Source organism: Mustela erminea, chromosome 12, assembly GCF_009829155.1.
Source record: "Mustela erminea isolate mMusErm1 chromosome 12, mMusErm1.Pri, whole genome shotgun sequence".
NCBI classification, from domain to species: domain Eukaryota; kingdom Metazoa; phylum Chordata; class Mammalia; order Carnivora; family Mustelidae; genus Mustela; species Mustela erminea.
The window spans coordinates 62,529,453-62,539,205 of NC_045625.1; positions in this window are offsets into that span (position 1 = coordinate 62,529,453).

Consider the following 9,753-nt stretch of genomic DNA (forward strand, 5'->3'; position numbering starts at 1 on the left):
GTTATGACACATAATTTATTTTACACATATTTGGATTCAATTTGCTAGTATTTTGTTGAGGGGATAACGCACTTACATTCACATATTCTGTACTTTTTCTGAATTGTAATGTCTTTGCCTGATTTTAGTTGGCTAATGCTGGCCTCAGAGAACAAGATAGGAATTATTTTCTCTGCTGTATTTTATGAAAGAGATTGTATAGAATTAGTGTCATTTCCACCTTAATTTTTTTGGTAGAATTCACCAGTGAAACCATATTGGCCTGGAGCAGTTTTTGGAAAGATTATTAATTATTGATTAATTAATTTAATAGATATTGGCCTATTTAGATTATATATTTATCTTTGTGTGTGTTTAATGAATGCATCTTTTAAGAAATTGGTTCATTTAATCAAGGTTATCAAATTTGTAGGCATAAAGTTGTATATTTTATGCAAAATCTATTTTGGTGAGGTTTTTCTTTCAATATTAAATATTTCATTTTACTTTATTCTTGCTTAAATGGTTTCTGAAGAGAAGTCCAAAGTAATTCTTTCCCTGTTTCTCTATATCTAAGGTTTCATATCCAACATCACTACCACTGACTTCTTTCAAGATATTTTCTTTGCCTCTGATTTTCTGAAGTTTGAATATAATACACCTTGGTGTACATTCTCTGGCATGTTTCAAAGTTGATGTTTTCTGAGCTTTCAGATCTAAAGTGTCTGTTATTTAGAGGATTCTGAGTCATTATTTCTTCAAATATTTGTTCTCTCTTCCTTCTTCTAATATCCCCATTATGTGTATGTTATTCCTTTTGTAATTATTCCACAGTTCTTGTATATTCTATTCCATGGTTTCTATTCATTTATATCTTTGCATTTAACTTTTGGAAGTTTCTATTGACATATGTTCAACTTTACTGATTAAAGCCATTAGTATATTAACCAAACTCAAAGTTTGATAAATTCCAAAATCTCTGCCCATTGTGAGTCTAGTTCAGATGCTTACTTTGTTTCATCAGACCATTTTGCCTGTAATTTTTTAACAGTAAATAAATATATATATAATTATTATTTTTATAGTAGATGAAAGATGCTGAGGTGGATTGATCTTTAGTGTAAGCTTTTATGTTTATCTGGCTAAGAGTAAGACTGTTTACTATTTGCTGTAGCTGTGATGTTAGAGGCTAAAATTTCTTTTTCTGTCCTTGTTTTTGTCTCCTCTTTTGTCTTTGGTTATCAATAGACTCCATAAATATGGTCTGAGGCTTTCAATTCTTTCAGCTCTAATCCCCTGCTATTATGCAGGAGCCTAATAAATGTGGTACTAATGCATAGGAGGAGAGCAGGCCTTCTGCAGTCCTATAATTAGGTTTTAGTCTTTTTGTGGGCCTGAATTATGTGTTTTCCTTCCTCTTTGTCAAAATCTAAAGAGGGCTGGACTTGGGTGTTTCCTTCCCAAGACTGGTTAGGTTTTGGTAAAAATCCTCTTATGTTAGGCTATGGTAAAATAATTTCTTTGAGGGCAGGCATTGTTTAAGGGTAAGAAAGCTCTAGATATTTTTTTGAAAATGGTTAGTTTTCTTCTTCCCTTGTGGGAAGCACTACAGGATTTTTCTCTGATATTCATAGTAAAAAACTGGTAGGGTTGGTTCAAGAAAAACAATGGAAAGTGCAGGCACTTCCTTAAGCTTGTGCTCCTTCCAACTTTTAAGATCTTAATCTAGTCCACAAAAAGAGTCCAGAAATTCATCAATTACACTTTAAATATACAGACTTAAGCTATGGGCTTCTGTGCCTGATTAGGTTGTAGTTCTCTATAACTGTCTTTTTCTTCAGTTTCCATGACAATAGTTTGTCTTATGATCTCAATTCTTTGATGAGTTTAAGAGAGGTTGGATTTCAGTTTGTTCAACATTATTCTTTTTTTTTTAAAGATTTTATTCACTCATTTGACAGAGAGAGACACAGCGAGAGAGGGAACACAAGCAGGAGGAGTGGGAGAGGGAAAAGCAGGCTTCTTGCCCAGCAGCGAGCCCAATGCAGGGCTCAATCCCAGCACTCTGGAGTCATGACCTGAGCTGAAGGCAGACACTTAATGTCTGAGCCACCCAGGCACCCTTGTTCAGCTTTATCCTTATTGTAAATATTCTTATTGTATTCTTATTGTAAATATTCTTATTGTAGATGCAAGTGATGACTGCCAAGTTCTTTACATACCAGAAAGCAGAAGTTTATTTTTGTTTATTGCATTTTCAAGCAATAAACATTGCATTTTGTTTATTGCTGTTAAGTTATATGAATATATCATTTGAAGTTTAGTCAGAATTTACAGATGATGCTCTGTGCTTACTTTATAAGTTGTATACTATTTCTATATGATCAATTTGTAATTGGAAAAAAAGCTTTTGCATATTTTTTCATATTTTTTGTTTAAACATTTAATAACATTTAGATATATACACTCATGAAATAGAAATAGGTCTGAATACAAGCTGAGTCAAAATTAACATCATCAATAAAAGTAATTCTCAGGGTATCTTTTCTTAACTTTCCATATTTCAAAAAAGTAGTATAAAGTATTTTTATCATTTCTGATATTTTTTGTATAGATAGCTCTGTGGTTATTAGGAGAAGGAAATGATTAAATACTTTGTCATTGCTTTATGCTAATGATAATGCCTTAGAATTAGAATGATACCCTAGACCCAGCACACAGAAAAATACCCATGCTACAAAATGACAAAAGCAAAAATAAAGGATTTGTCCTCAAATATAAAGTAAAACATGAATTGAGGCTGAAAGATTGGCTACTTGGCCTCCTTTAAGTACATTTTAAAAGTTTTTTTAACAGTTTAGTCTTTAGCAAAAGACTAAAGGGCCAAGAAAAAAGTGCCCCTGTTTGTCTCAAAATTACATCTTGTATACTATTTCTATATGATCAATTTGTAATTGGAAAAAAAGCTTTTGCATATTTTTTCATATTTTTTGTTTAAACATTTAATAACATTTAGATATATACACTCATGAAATAGAAATAGGTCTGAATACAAGCTGAGTCAAAATTAACATCATCAATAAAAGTATTAAATATAAAGGAAAATAAACTTGGAAACTGAAATTCCTGACTTGTAAATACAGATATCTCTACTTTATATTAGATAATCAACTTTTACTGAAATTTTTAAATTAAAATACATGCTTTAAAAATTATAGTAAATTATAGAAAAAAATATACAATGGGGAAAAGAATGGTCTCTTCCACTGATGGTGTTGGAAAAACCTGTTTCTACATGCAAAAGAATGGAACTGGACCACTTTCTACACCATATCCCAAAATAAACTTAAAATGGACTAAAGACATAAATGTGAGACTTAAAACCATAAAAATCCTAGAGGAGAGCTTAAGCATTAATGTCTCTGACATTGATCATAGCAACATTTTTCTAGGTATGTCTCCTGAGGAAAGGGAAATGAAAGCAAAAATGAACTATTAGGACTTCATCAAGATAAAAACCTTCTGCACAGTGAAGGAAACAATCAACAAAAGTAAAAGGCAGAGGGGGAACAAGATGGCGGGGAAGTAGGAGGAGGCGCCTTTTCAACCTGTACCCTAAAGTGAGCTGATTACCTACCAAAGAACTCCGATCACCCATGAAATCAGCCTGAGATCAGAATTATACACGTCTGGATCTCTACAGGGGCAGAAGACGCCAGTGGGCAGGTAAAGCGGTGTGGGAACTGTGGACTGGTATCGGAAGATAAACAAAAGGGGGAGGGAGCCACCAGAGGCGACCAGTTGGAAAGTAATACCCTGCATCTGGGGACCAGCATTAAACTTGGAGTCTGGTTGAAAGCTCTCAAAAAGAGCAAAGGATCATCGGGGAGGGGAGGGGGAATTGTGGGAATCCGGGCAGCTAGGGACAGGGGCTTAAGTCCCTGGTCCCAGGACAGCCTCCCCTGGCACTGAGCCAGAGAGTGCTGTGGAGAAACTGGTCTTGGTCCCTAAGCCGCCAGCATGCCCGAGAACGCATGGGGTCTGGCTCCTGTGAGGGGATGGGAGCCACGCCAGATGGCAGAACGCGTGAGCCCTGCTACAGAGTCTGAGATACGCATGCCCCTCATCCTCCCCTGAGAGAGGTACAAAGGCCCAGCCGGCGCTCTTTGACCCGCACCATTGTTTCAGCCTAAGACGTGCGCCCCAAACTCTACCCTGAGAGAGGTGCGCAAAAGCCCAGCCTGGTACTTTCGGAACTGCGCCCCGTTCTCAGAGCCTGAAACACGTGCATGACCCACAGCCTCCCCTGAAAGAGGTGCACGCAAGCCGGGCTCTCTTAGACCTAGAAAGACCAGGCACTCCCAGCCCGGGGCCAGCGGGAAAATCTCAGTGTGTGATTGCTGCTTGGAACCTCTCTGGCAGTCTGGAGCTCCCAGACAGCCACCGCTGCCGTGGTTTGGGGTACAAGCAAAAGATCCTGCGTCCCCAGGGACTGCGACTCAGAACCTGCTCTGCCAGCGGCCAAGGGGGAATTTATTAGGGCTCTGCAGCCAGACTGAGACTTCTCTCTGAGAGGGAGGTCAGGGTGCAGTTTGTTTTCCTCTAAAACTACAAAAACCATCAAAAGCGGTCAAGGTGAGAGAAAAAAAAAAAAAGTGAACAAACATAAAAACCGCCAGAGAACAAAAGTCTGAAAAAAAAACCAGTTTCCTCAGAGCCCACCCCATTGAGTGGGGCAGGGGGACTTAACTCAGGGAACATCATTGACTGAAAACCCATGTGGCAGGCCCCTCCCCCAGAAAACAAACCAAGAAAGAAAGAAAGAAAGAAAGAAAGAAAGAAAGAAAGAAAGAAAGAAAGAAGAGACTGCAAGAGAACAACCACCACTACTTCATAGGACAACTTTTATTTTTAACTCGTTCCCACTATTCTGGTTCATTTTTTTTTTTATATAGATCATTTTTAAACCTATTTACCATCACAGTGAGCTGTCCAGTACATCAAATTCCATGGTAACCTTCTAACCAGAACTTTTTGATACATACACCTGTGCTTTTCTTTTGCGTTTCTATTTTTTGAACTTCTTTTTTTTTATTATTTTAGTTTAGTCTAGTTTATTCCCTTTTAATTTTATTTTCTAATATTCATATAGAGTTAAACTTCAAAGTAATCCCCTTCCCCCAATCAATACTACCCCTATAGGTAAACCAATTTTTAATCCCCCTTTATCTTAGGAAAGTTGAGTCCTTCAACAAAGATATCAAGATACATCCAGGAAGAATCAAAACAACCTTCCTCTCCCACACTGAGAATTTATAACCACTCTCCCATCTTTTTCTTCCACCACTGTTTCTGTGATTTTGTGTTTGTCCTGATAGTATATAAATCCTACACTTGGGGTTCTTTTTGATGAAGTTCTTCCTTTATTTGCATATATATTTTTTTTCTCTTGTCATATACTTTTATCACTCTTTTTGTTTGTCTGTTTTTGTTTGTCTACTTCATAAATCTTACCTTGGGGCCTATTGGGCTGAACCTTTTCTTTCATCTTCCCTTTCTTTCCTGTCTCTCTCACTCTCTCACTCTCTCTCTTTTTTTATTTTTCTTTTCTTTTGTCTCTCGTTTGGGTGGGGAATCCTGATTGCTCAGAAGTGTTCCAGGGTGCACCTTGACTGCACCACAGTCGATAATCCAGCTACATCTGTTCAGTCATCTCTCACCAAAATGACTAGGAGGAGGAATGCCCAACAGAAGAAAAATACAGAGGATGGACCTTCTGCAACAGAGCTAACAGCTATCAACATAGACGGATATGTCGGAAGAGAATTCAGGCTAACAATTATCCAGGCAATAGCTAGGTTGGAGAAAGCCATGGATGACCAAACAGAATTGATTAGGGCTGAGCTGAAAGCGACCAGACATGATGTTCACAATGTTAGGGCAGAGCTAAAAGCTACCAGGTCTGAGGTTCACAATGCTCTCAATGAGTTCCAATCTAATCTAAATTCTCTCAAAGCTAGGGTAACTGAGACAGAAGATAGAATTAGTGATCTGGAGGACAAACAGATAGAGAGAAAGGATCAGGAGGAAGCCTGGAACAAACAGCTTAGAAACCACGAAAACAGAATCAGGGAAATAAATGATGCCATAAAACGTTCCAACGTCACAATTATTGGAATCCCTGACGGGGAGGAGAAAGAAAGAAGTCTAGAAGATATAGTGGAATAAGTTCTTCATGAAAATTTTCCCAATCTCCCAAATGGAACCAGCATTCAGGTACTAGAGGCCAAACAGTCTCCACCCAAGATTATAGATTCCGAAAAAACATCAATGCACCTGATCGTCAAACTGAGGAATCATAATTGTAGGTATAATCTCTTGAAAGCCACTAGGACAAAGAGGCTCCTTACGTACAGAGGAAAGCCCATCAAAAAAAGTCAGACCTGTCCACAGAGACCTGGAAAGCCAGAAAGGGCTGGCAAGACATATTCAGGGCACCAAATGAGAAGAACATGCAGCCAAGAATACTTTATCCAGCAAGACTGACATTCAAAATGGATGGAGAGATAAAAAGTTTTCAAGACCAGCAAGGCTTAAAAGACTATGCAACCACCAAACCGACACTGCAGGAAATATTAAGGGGGGTTCTATAAAAGAGGAAAAATCCTAAGAATAGCATTGAACAGAAATATAGAGACAACCTACAGAAAGAAAGACTTCAAAGGTAACACGATGTCAATAAAAACGTATCTATCAATAATCATTCTCAAAGTGAATGGCCTAAATGCACCCATAAAATGGCACAGGGTTGCAGATTGCATAAAATGACAGGACCCATCCATATGTTGTCTACAAGAGACCCATTTTGAACCTAAAGATACACCCAGACTGAAAGTGAAGGGATGGAGAAGCATCTTTCATGCCAATGGGCCTCAAAAGAAGGCCGGGGTAGAGATTCCCATATCAGATAAATTAGATTTTAAACTAAAGACTGTAGTCAGAGATACAGAAGGTCACTACATCATTCTTAAAGGGACTATTCACCAAGATGATCTAACAATTGTAAATATCTATGCCCCCAATATGGGAGCAGCCAATTACATAAGAAAACTGTTAATCAAGATAAAGAGTCATATTGATATGAATATATTAATAGTAGGAGATCTTAACACGCCTCTCTCAGAAATAGATCATCGAAGCAGAAAATCAATAAAGAAACAAGAGCATTGAATGACACACTGGACCAGATGGGCCTCAAAGATATATACAGAACATTCCACCCTGAAACAACAGAATACTCATTCTTCTCAAGTGCACATGGAACCTTCTCAAGAATAGACCATATACTGGGTCACAAATCAGGACTCAACCAATACCAAAAGACTGAGATTATTCCCTGCATATTCTCAGATCACAATGCTTTGAAACTGGAGCTCAATCACAAGGAAAAGTTCCGAAGGAACTCAAACATCTGGAAGCTAAAGACCACCTTGCTTAAGAATGCTTGGATCAACCAGGAGATCAAAGAAGAATTGACACAATTTATGGAAACCAATGAGAATGAAGACACTTCGGTCCAAAACCTATGGGATACAACAAAGGAGGTTCTAAGGAGGAAATATGTAGCCATCCAAGCCTCTCTCAAAAAAATTTGAAAAATTCAGAACACAGCAGCTGCCTCTACACCTTAAAGAACTGGAGAATCAATAACAAATCAAACCAACTCCACACATGAGTAGGGAAATAATCAAGATTAGAGCTGAGATTAATAGGTAGAAACCAGAGATACAGTAGAACGTATCAATGAAACTAGAAGCTGGTTTTTTTTGAAAGAATCAATAAGATCGATAAACCATTGGCCACACTAATCCAAAAGAAAAGAGAGAAAGCCCAAATTCATAAAATTATGAATGAAAAGGGAGAGATCACAACTAACACCAAGGAAGTAGAAACAATCTTCAGAAGTTATTATCAACAGTTATATGCCAATAAGCTAAGCAACCTAGATGAAATGGATGCATTCCTGGAAAACTATAAACTCCCAAAATTGAACCAGGAAGAAATGGACAACCTGAATAGACCGATATCTAGTAACGTGATTGAAGCAGTGATCAAAAACCTCCCAAGGGGCGCCTGGGTGGCTCAGTGGGCTAAAGCCTCTGCTTTCGGCTCAGGTCATGATCCCCGAGTCCTGGGATCGAGCCCCGCACTGGGCTCTCTGCTCAGCGGGGAGCCTGCTTCCTCCTCTCTCTCTGCCTGCCTCTCTGCCTACTTGTGATCTCTATCTGTCAAATTAAAAACAAAACAAACAAACAAACAAAAAAAAACACCTCCCAAAAAACAAGAGCCCAGGACTTGACGGATTCCCTGGGGAATTCTATCAAACTCTCAAAGAAGAAATAACACCTATTCTCCTGAAGCTGTTTCAAAAAATTGAAGCAGAAGGAAAACTTCCAGACTCTTTCTGTGAAGGCAGCATTACCCTGATCCCCAAACCAGGCAAAGACCCTACCAAAAAGGAGAATTTCAGACCAATATCACTGATGAATATGGATGCTAAGATTCTCAACAAGATCCTAGCAAGCAGGATCCAACAGCACATTAAAAAGATTATCCACCATGACCAGGTGGGATTCATCCCTGGGCTACAAGGATGGTTCAACATTCGCAAATCAATCAATGTGATAGAACAAATTAATATGAGTAGGGAGAAGAACCACATAGTCCTCTCAATTGATGCAGAGAAAGCATTTGACAAAATCCAGCATCCGTTCCTGATTAAAACGCTTCAAAGTATAGGGATAGAAGGAACATTTCTGAACTTCATCAAATCTATCTATGAAAGACCCACAGCAAATATCATCCTCAATGGGAAAAAGCTTGCAGCCTTCCCATTGAAATCAAGAATACGACAAGGATGCCTACTCTCACCACTCTTGTTCAACACAGTATTAGAGTCCTAGCAACAGCAATCAGACAACAAAGAGAAATAAAAGGTATCTAAATTGGCAATGAAGAAGTTAAACTCTCTCTCTTCGCAGATGACATGATTCTTTATATGGAAACCCTAAAAGACTCCACCCCCAAACTACTAGAACTCATAACAGCAATTCAGCAACGTGGCAGGATACAAAGTCAATGTACAGAAATCAGTGGCTTTCTTATACACTAACAATGAAAATACAGAAAGGGAAATTAGAGAATCAGTTCCATTTACTATAGCACCAAGAACCATAAGATACCTGGGAATAAACCTAACCAAAGAGGTAAAGGATCTGTATTCGAGGAACTATAGAACATTCATGAAAGAAATTTAAGTAGACACAAAAAGATGGAAGACCATTCCATGCTCTTGGATCTGAAGAATAAACATTGTTAAAATGTCTATACTGCCTAGAGCAATCTATACTTTTAATGCATTTCCAATCAAAATTCCGCCGGTATTCTTCAATGAGCTGGAGCAAATAATCCAAAAATTTATATGGAATCAGAAGAGACCCTGAATCGCTAAGGGAATGTTGAAAAACAAAAATAAAACTGGGAACATCACGCTACCTGATTTCAAGCTTTACTACAAAGCTGTGATCACCAAGACAGCATGGTACTGGCATAAAAACAGACACATAGACCAGTGGTACAGAGTAGAGAGCCCAGATGTGGACCCTCAACTCTATGGGCAAATAATCTTTGACGAAACAGGAAAAAATATACAGTGGAAAAAAGACAGTCTCTTCAATAAATGGTGCTGGGAAAACTGGACAGCTATATGTAGAA